Source organism: Stylophora pistillata, chromosome 14 (genome assembly GCF_964205215.1).
Source record: "Stylophora pistillata chromosome 14, jaStyPist1.2, whole genome shotgun sequence".
NCBI lineage: Eukaryota > Metazoa > Cnidaria > Anthozoa > Scleractinia > Pocilloporidae > Stylophora > Stylophora pistillata.
Genome location: NC_142532.1, coordinates 16556485 through 16566488, shown reverse-complemented (window position 1 = coordinate 16566488; position 10004 = coordinate 16556485). Strand labels below are relative to the sequence as shown.

General features: G+C 37.7%; 1 long non-coding RNA gene across 1 annotated transcript; it reads right to left on the bottom strand.

The window, feature by feature from the left end:
• Positions 1 to 6637: 6637 nt before the first annotated feature.
• Positions 6638 to 7609, bottom strand: LOC148716826 (uncharacterized). The gene is made up of 2 exons (XR_015995086.1): positions 7421 to 7609; positions 6638 to 7257 (listed from the first exon to the last, which is right to left on the bottom strand). It is a non-coding gene; the product is annotated as an uncharacterized LOC148716826 (long non-coding RNA).
• Between the last annotated feature and the right edge of the window lie 2395 nt (positions 7610 to 10004).

Below are 10004 nucleotides of genomic sequence, written 5' to 3'. Positions count from 1 at the left end.
TTAGATTAAAAAGGATGTTTAAATTAACGTCCTGTTATATAAATTTTTTTTTTTAAAAAAGATACTATGATTTGAATAAAAAAAACACTTAAATTTGACCCTGTCTGTTAACTCCTCTTGCATATGAATTACTTTGACTCATTTAAAGCAGTCCTAAGTATTTAAAACACTAACGGCCGGTTAGTTACACGAGGTCGAAACCAAACCACTTTTTTTTACACAATCAGTGGCCTCAGGCTTTCTTTACAAATGGGTTGATTTGATGAAAGAAATGTCCATCCACTGTTATCTTTTGGCCTTCTTGACGCTTATCACAAAAATAAGTGTGCCAGCGAAAGAAAAAAAGTTTCAACTAATTTTATGAAGAAAACCGACACCATGCGAGAAGATAGATCTATGATGTAAAAAGACTCTTTTGAATGGCGTTCTTAGAACTCTTTGATGATGGTGGAAAAGGACCACAAAGGCCTTTGTTTATGTCTTCGTTCAAATTCGGTGTTTAAAGTACGCAGTTTTAAAACTGAGTTTTAAGATATTTTCCTAAGCAAATGAACCATGAAGCATATGTGTGATGCAGAATCAACACATGCTCTTTAAAAGGGGAAACGCCTAATTCAAGCGCCTGGTCCAGGCGTGTCAAACAGGTGGTATACCCATATGTGTTCCCGAGCTTTAAACTCTAGATTATCCTCAACTTGACTTTTTATAGAATGAGGCACATGCTTTAAACTTTAAACCAAGGTGTGTACAATGTTGATTCGCTTACACGCTGTGCTGTATAAAGTAATAACGCCGGTGAATCGTGCAAGGTTTTTACACCCATTTCCGGACCACGCCTTTTCCCCGCGTGTCAATGTAATGCGACGTTGGGGTAAGCACGCTGGTAGCTGACTCGATTGTAATTCTTTTATTCTCCCAAAGCGCCTTTGTTAATCACAAGAAGAGGAGAAATCTTCCGCTGGGCTATGTGGAGTGATGGATGAATCGTGCAATTAACAGCAAGGTTTGATTTGAAGTAGAACAAAGGCAGCCCTGCTGTTTTGGGGTTTTGACTTTCACGGTGCGAAATCGTGTGATCTCTGTCAGCCAGTGTCAATAAACCCTCCTTTATAAGTATGCTGCAAATGAAACTTATGTTTTTTTATAAAAACCACTCACATTTGACTAAAAAAAAAACCACCCATTTAATCTGGACTACAATAATTTCTTGGCTTATATACTTTGTGGTCTTACCACCTACACAAACAGCTGTTTGTCAGCTCTTGACATGATCTAGAAATCGTATATCAATGAATCTTAAAATTTGGTCAAAAACCAACCACCTGCCTTAGACCAACTTCACGGTACGGATTAAAGAGGGCATTTAATTTTTTTTTTTTTTGTATACATGTGCGAAATTTAAAGTACTTACACCGTCACTCAACTGTTACATCTATTGTTAATACCACTCGTGTACGAAGGTTCTAGGCCGGGGGAAAAATAAAAACAAGCCCCCGCCGAGAAAGTCTTTTGGAGTGCGCTTAACTCTGCGCGAAGTTTGTTTCTTAGCTGAATGCATCTGTCCCACGGTACGACCACGTTTGGAAAAGGCGTTAGTTTGTAGCTCGGGAGCACATGGCTTATAACAAGATTACGGATAGTCTCAAGATATCGTCAAACAGTGTATGGTTTTGGGTGACGGAATGTGGTATGTTGTTGAAGATCAACTTTGCGTCAGTGTATTTGCCCATAGTGGTACCACGTCCAACGCAAGTTAAAAATTTAATTAGAACTTTACTTTATAAAAGTTCCTAGAGAAGTCTTTGTAAATAGTTCCTGAAAGGTTTAAATACACGTTGAACATTCACTGTCCGTTTAGGAGTTAACAGCTTTTCCCGCCCTTCCATTTGATTGAATTACAATTTCGATCTTTAAGATGATAGATTTTTATCGGTTTTACTCAAAGAGCGTCAAGGAATTAACGGATGTATCCTTGGAGAACGAAAGAAAGAAAAGGAAAAACAAATGTATAAGTTTCTTCAGGTATAACCTGTGCCGGCTAACTTGAATATCAATCCACAGTCCATTGGTTTAGAATTTAAGAACAGAAAACGCTTCTATTTTGATCTCAAAGATCATCCAAGTTTATTTTTGAGTCAAGATGTGCGCAAAAATAGTAAAGACAGTATCCAGGGCACTGACAAAGATATGAACTCGACAAAATCGTTGTTTGTTATGTCAAATCGCTATACATTGAAAGGAAAAAGTGTCTCTTGCTTCATCTCAAAGCATTAGAAATATCAGAGTTCCAGACAAATTAAGTTGGGGACGAAAATTTGCATCTACGGTAAAGAAAGAAAACGAACCACTTTTAACTAGTAACACGCAAATCCGTACTCTGAAAAAGCAAAATAGTAAAGTAACCTTGGAAAATAATACCGTGATACCAGTTTATTAAAACTTAAAAGCTCCACGTGCTGAATGTTCCCTTTTATTCGCTTATGCATGCGAGATTGCCATTGAAAGAACTCTACTTATTTTCTTAAACTAAAGAAAAATATTTCTAAACCAAAGACAGACCTTTTTGTGAGATTAATCTTGAAAAATTTCCGAGGCCTAGGTGATTGGAATCATACAGAATTCTCTTGTGTTCTTTTCGACTACAAATTATTTGAAAAAGACACTTAATTTGCTCTCTTTCTGAAGAAGAAGGTTTCCACTCTACATGGGCCTCCTTTTAGTTATCTTAGTATCTGTCGACTGGAAAAATTATCCATGTCTACTTAAAAAAGCATGAAATAACTGTGCAGTACAGTAATCCGCCTTTTATAAACTTTGCGGTTAACCGTGAATTGTATGTTATCATGAGTGAGGCAGGAGGCTACAAAAACAAATTAAATGAGCCCATCACCTGAGATCAAAGAACCATAAGAAATCTGACTGCCAAGTTCTTCAAAACTCAAAATAAAAGCATTATTCACATGAACAAATACTCTCTCTTGTTGGACCTAGAAAAATATAACGATATACCTTACTTTTGAAATCATTAATTAAAGAAATTCATCTTTTGTAATTGCAAAGTATTTCATCATTGCGAAGCCTCTACACGCAATCATGGCCATAAAATCTTCACTGCATGTAAGTTTTAGAAGTTCTGAACTCAAACTTACCTTGTAAAATCATTTTTCTGTTGACAATTTAATACTGGTAAAAACTTCGGTTTTTTAGTTTATGGAAGCTTTTATGATTGCAGTGAATTCCACGTGGTAAGGAGCTGATCCAAAATCCGACAGGGCCAACTCGGATCAAAAATGATTCCTCCGATTACAGGTTTTGAAGTTTTTCGACTCATTAAAGTGTTGGAAAGTAAGAGAGACGTTTAAAAAGTTATAGCTAACTATTGCTCAAAGAGTTTATTGAACTTCAAACCGATTGCTCGAGGAGTGATTCTAGGAATATCCCGGCATTATTTTTTATTCACGTATTTTGAGACAGTTACACTCTGCAAACATTTATTAGCCGCGAAAAAGTTGCTCTTTGTCTCTGTGCGTGAACCATGATCACTGAAATACACTACGGTCCAAAATAGAATTCAATTGATCATTCCTTTTAGAACAGAGATGAATTAGAATGACATTTAAGATATGAGAGTATTTCCTTGTCTTTTTCAAAACAAGAAACTGAACTCCATTTTCTTTTCTACACTGTCGTGTCATTTTACCTTCCTGTGTACTGCAAAAAAGTTGTCGGATCCAAAGCCACAAAAATGCAACTAGAGAAAATTACCAACAATTCAATAATAACAAACGCTCGTGCTTGTTATTCAGTTGTCAAACAATGACTTGCATCTAATAAAGAGCTGTGGACCGAATTGTGTAAAAGAAAACACGTCTTCTCGAAGCAGTAAATATGTGCTCCAAAGCTTTTCTTATTGCCCTTAAAAACATAAAAGGGTTACCTGAACTTGCACACAAACCATCCTTTAAAACTGCCTGCCTGGATAAATTTTCATTTGAGAGGTGTCTTTCATTCTGCCAAGCCATTGTTCATTTCGAAGGCAAAGTGACGAACTAAGACATTTCCGTAGAAGACACTCTAAGTAACTTTCATTTCGTAAAACCTGCTGTGTTTTCATTACGGCTTCCGTTCAAAACAACTTCTGCCTTGATTAAATTTCTTACGACATCATTCTTCCCATACAATACTTGTTTTCATTTCGCTTGAGTTGCTTCGCTACGCAAATCGACTAAGAACGCTAAACTGTACTATTTTAGGACGTTGTTTGCTTTTACGCCAAGTAAAACGGCTCTCAGAGATGGTTGAACGCACAATGCGTTTATTGTCCCTGTATAGCTAGAGGTTTGCTATCCTCTATCTTCTGGCAACCAAGTAAAAATTATGAAAACTGTACTGAAACTTCTATAAAAAATATATTTTCCGGCGGGACTCTAAGGAATTAGCGAAATTGCACCCCAGCAAAGTACAAAACAAACGCGACTAGGCGGAAAACCACAGCTGGAGTAAAATTAAAATCCAGAATGACGTGCTTTTATCCTTTTTAAAGGGACAACTGGGCAAACAATGGCGTTCATTTAGTGCTAACTTTTTAGGGCAGCTTGCCAATTAGAAGGCAATTAAAATGGATTACTTCAAAGCAATAACTCACCTTCAACTCAAGACATCAGCTCTATCGTCGGCCAGCGGTCGTAACGTTCAAGTTGTCTGGTTGTGTTAGTCTCACAGAAATGGACCTATATACTAAAACCGTGTTGGCTGAAGTCCCTTCAAAATGAAAAAATATCTACCAAATGTACAAATCACAAAAGTGAATGGTGCTTTTGTAATCATATAGGCCCAAAGCAATTAAGGATTAACCTCTCTCTTATTTTTATAGCTTGTCACAAAATTTAGAGAACCTTAATTGCATTGGAGAACTCATCGATGAAGTGAAGTGAAGTGAAAACCTTTATTTAAGGTGGCTCGTACCGGTTTTCATCTTTTTGATGGTTTGTAACTTTGAAAGAATACAACAGAAAGACTGACCAAGGCCAGTTGAACACTTTTACGGGGTTGAATTACATAATCATTGGTTATCCAAAAATAAGTGTCATTTCGTCACTAGCAGTTTCCATGGCAACGCCTTCATAGGCTTATTCAGACGCATTTTTTAGCTTGTGGCTTAAATAATTCGAAAACTAACCCGGCGACCCCCTGATTTTTTTTCAGTGATTGCTTTTGGCACTTGAAAAGGAAAATGTACAAAGATTTTTAAAAAATTCTACGGGGCGGAATTTCAGAAAATCTACAAAAAGGACAATTTTCACACATCACAAATTTCCTTCCGTAGAATTTCCTAGTTTTTTTTCTGATGATTCCTTTCGACGTTATTATCATATTGGAACAATAAAAATAAGGGGTCACCGGACTTGTTTTCATGCAATAGCTTTCGTGAGTTTAGCAATTTCCACGCGCGTTTTAAAACTCTGGATTCTATAAGATCGACATTTGCTCATAATCTATTCTAGCTACCGCTGACAATTGCGTGTGCTCGCGCGAGCACCTACGATCTGATGTTTACAGACGTTTACTGCTAAGAAAATCTTTAAACAGCCGTCAAAGACAGCCTCCCGAGCTCATCTTAAAAATCCTACACATGACTTCTGGCTATATCATATTATTTTCCTTTAAGTTTCAAAGTCTTCTTCCACTTCAGGTAGATTATCCTTCACTTGAGTTCTTCTTTTTTCGCCGTCGCAAGATTTCATATCGGTTGAATATTTCTTTTAAATGTGAAGTGAAGTAACCTTTACTTCTCCAAAAATCGTCTTTGTTATCTTAGCTTCTATCTCCTGCATTCATAGTGGCCGCTCAACACATCAAATACAAGCTCTTAGGTAAACTTCTCACAAAAGTAGAAAAAATTCCACGCGCCGCCATCTTTGTTTTGAGTTTTCATCTTTTGTTCTCGGGCTTCTTTCGCACGTTTCTCTCGCGCGCGTCACGCAAGAGTGACCTGTTCCCCGCGCGAGGAAACTAGTACGAGCCACCTTAAGGAGACTCGAAAGGGTTTTTTTCGACCGCGCAGAGAATGGATTCCAAGATACACGCAAGCTAATTGCTCACGAGAGAAATAAGCGATAGCGCGCGTGATCAGATCCGCGGGCGAGTTGTAAACAAACATGGCCGCCATGAGCGTTTCAAAATTGCCGGCACCTCTATTGTTTCCAGCGGAAGTGGTTGTTTGAGAAACAAAAATGGAAAGTTTACTTCTTGAAGGCAGGTAGGAAAATTTTCGGATGGCAGGATTCTTGCCGAAGGTGGTCAAAAAAAATTTTATTTAACGAGCGAAAGGAGGATGGTGAAGTCGACACCCCATCAATAATAAAATCGCGTCGAGTGCATTCGGTAGATCTTACTTTGTTCAGCGAAAATTTAAGTCGATAACTCTGAGTGCTACGATTTGTTTCGCATTGAATTTGATTCCTAATAAAACGAAATGACCGAAAACTTTCCTAAACGACTCACTGGAAGATGAAAAGGAAAATGAAATCATTGTTGGAACCAGGATTGTAAACATTGACAGTTTTATTAACGGAAATGGAGAAGTGTAAATGTTGCCATAAAAATAAACATAATTTTCAGTAAACAAGAGATCGTAGAAATGTAGATGAGAATTTAATTCTAATTCAACCACAGACGGTAAAATTAAAATAAAATATTCATCTTTAACTTGTGAGAAAGATTGTTGATATTTCCCTTGATAAACTGTAAATTACAACTACGAAAATGCAAACTCGCATTTGTTAATTAAGAAAGGATTGCAAAATTTGTTTCGTTTTCCAATTAAACGGAATAATGAAAGTTCACGGTTATGACAGTCGCAAAGAGAAAAAAAAAGAAAAATGAAGCCAAAGCTTGTTCATACCTCTTGTACCTCGAAAATTATAGAAATTCGCGAAGTCTGTAACGACCAACAAATTGCTGATGTATATGAAACCCTAATTTCCGCTGAGTTTGACGCTCGTGTCAATCTGAAAGACGTCAAAGCAAATTCTTTTCACTCCAAATTTTTTTCACTCTTCCACTTCAAATTGCACATGAACAATTATATCGGTCAATCATGGTAAATGTGCATCGCCGAATGAGGCCTTCGATCCAGCCATCTTCTCAGAACAGCGACAAGATACCATCTAGACGTTCGATGGAAAGCTTCATCTTTCGACAAACATGGTCCAGAAGCTGGCAGATGCTGGCTTGTCTCATGTTAAACTACAATCTCTGTACGAGAAACTCAACATTAATGACCTCAATGGAGTACTGGCATTGGTGTCATCATATATCGAATTCAATTCCGCTAGAGAATTCGCTCCGGAGTTTCTCTCCGGAGTTCATTTCCAACTGTCGTAACGGTAAGCAGTCTGAGTCTCAAATGATGACTTACTTTTCAGGAATGTGTAAAATCACAAAACAATGTAAATCCATCTTCAGGATGAACGATTTTTTCCGCGCTGAGGGCATCCGTCGATTAATCGCGCGGACACGGACTCATTCTCGCGAAAATGAGCCCTTGAGTCAGCGGTATCGTTTAAAACGCGTGACCGGATATAAAAGTGTGAGCTAAAATTGCAAAAACCGGAAATAAAGCTTGCTAAATTGATGTACTAATATCTCGAAAATTAGTACGGTGACCTACCCTGATTTTTTGCGAACAGATTAATTTCATCATTACGCGTTCCTGAAGAAAAATTTAAAAAAATTTATCGAGTGGAAAATTTTTTACATTTTAAAACAGCATTTTCCTAAATAATTCAAGTTCTACCAAATAGTTTTTTAATATCACGTATACAGTTAGGGAATGTGATGATATTTAAGAACTTTGAAAAAAAAAATCTAGGTCACCGACTTGGTTTTTTAGATATCTTTCAAAAACTGAGTTTTAGAGGGTCTTTAAGCACTACTGTACTGTTGCCATGGCAACAGATAATGCCTGACGAACCCCCTTAAAAGATTGCCCTAACATAGTGTTATGCATATGTCAAGTCATTATCCTGATGATAAGTTTGACACTCCTGATATCTTTTACTGATTGGCACTTGCTATTAATTGTGGAAAACCCTTTCGAGCCTCCTTAACTTCGAATTACAGATAGCAAACAGCTATGCTAATATCTTCGAAGATATAAAAAATAAAAATTAAACAGACCAAGCAATTATGTATAGAAATAAGATATTAAAATTTTAAGCTTTAATTCGATTCACAGCTAGTTTAAATGCCTTCGTCGTAAGAGCGGTTGTAAGTGATTTTTTGTTCGTCACTCGCTCGAGGGCGAAGCTAGACTCTATTGAAAGTGTTTCTCCATCACCTCAACATCAAGTGTTCACTCTAAATCAGATTCAAAATTCAAGATCTCTGGATGTGATTTGATGAAAATATCAAATGACGTGGGGTGCGCGTGCAAAACAGATTCTTGAAACTCGGGAAAATTTCGAAAGCTATGATGGAAGTCGCTTGCTGACAAATGATCACGCAAACAACAGATTTGAACGGAAAAGTCTATCGTAGAAGTGAGAGGATCGAAACTATATGCAATTCACTCTTAAGTATTTTCGGTACAAAGTAAGCTTGAAAGTATTATTGAAGCTACCTTCCTCTGTGTGAAAATATAAGGGGGACCGGTCATTATTTAACTCGGGGGGGGCCGAAGGGGGGAGGGGTCGGAAGGTTTTTGTTGGGTAACAGAAAAAAATAAACCTGATCAGCACCCCAAAGTCTCTGTGGTTACGTAAACCGTGTTAACCAGCTTCAACGAAACGTTTTCCTCTTCCCTTTAAAAAGTGCAAGCATAGCTACGTCTGATTGCGTGGGGTGTTATTCCGCTGCCCTTTTCAATGAATCAGCGGGCTCGTATTTCTGCAGGGAGAGGGACTGGTAAATGGAGTATCTTGCACTTGAAAAGATTTACACCATGAATATCTTCCAGATCTGCGCGTGTTCGTATGCTGTTTATTTAGAGAAGATAATTAATGGATGTTTTTTACTTTGCGTTCACCGTCTTGATTTCTTATGGTCCCAAATAGTCGCACGAAATTAAAGGGGGGCTGCGAGAGGGAGTACCGCCAGTATGACGTCACAAACGATTTTCGATATGGCGGCAAGTTTGATATTCGTTTTCTTCTGCGGAATTGGGATTTTCAACGATCTGAATGGTTTGATTACTAGTCTGGAGATATTTAAGATTCCGAAAGTTTAAAAGAGTCTTTTTAGCAGTTGAAAAAGGATTAGCTGTTCACGACTTTTATATTTCGAATGAAAACGTAGTACTGGCTGAATTCGTATGATGCACGATCCTTCGCAGTAGATAGCGCTATTTATGCAATAGCGAAAATCAGACCTGAAAAAAATCAGGCCTGTACGGGATTCGAACCACTGACCTCTGCGATACTAGTGCAGCGCTTTACCAATTGAGCTAACAAGCCAACTGGGAGCAGGCCGTTAAGTTGAGTCGTAATAAACTCGTGATGATAAATCAGATACAATGAATATATGAAGTTCATATATTTTGAACTGCGGTATTAAATACGTATGATGCACGATCCTTCGCAGTAGATAGCGCTATTTATGCAATAGCGAAAATCAGACCTGAAAAAAATCAGGCCTGTACGGGATTCGAACCACTGACCTCTGCGATACTAGTGCAGCGTTCTACCAATTGAGCTAACAAGCCAACTGGGAGCAGGCCGTTAAGCTGATTCGTAATAAACCCGTGATGATAAATCAGATACAATGAATATATGAAGTTAATATATTTTGAACTGCGGTATTAAATACGTATGATGCACGATCCTTCGCTGTAGATAGCGCTATTTATACAATAGCGAAAATGAATTGGCGAAACTGAACTGGCTGAATTGTTGGCCGAGAATTATGTTCGGTTAGTAATCTTTTTCAGAAGCTCTCAGAGTAATTCGAGAATGTCCTGATACAAAAATAGGACGTTTGGCAAGTAGTGTTTTATACTTCATGTG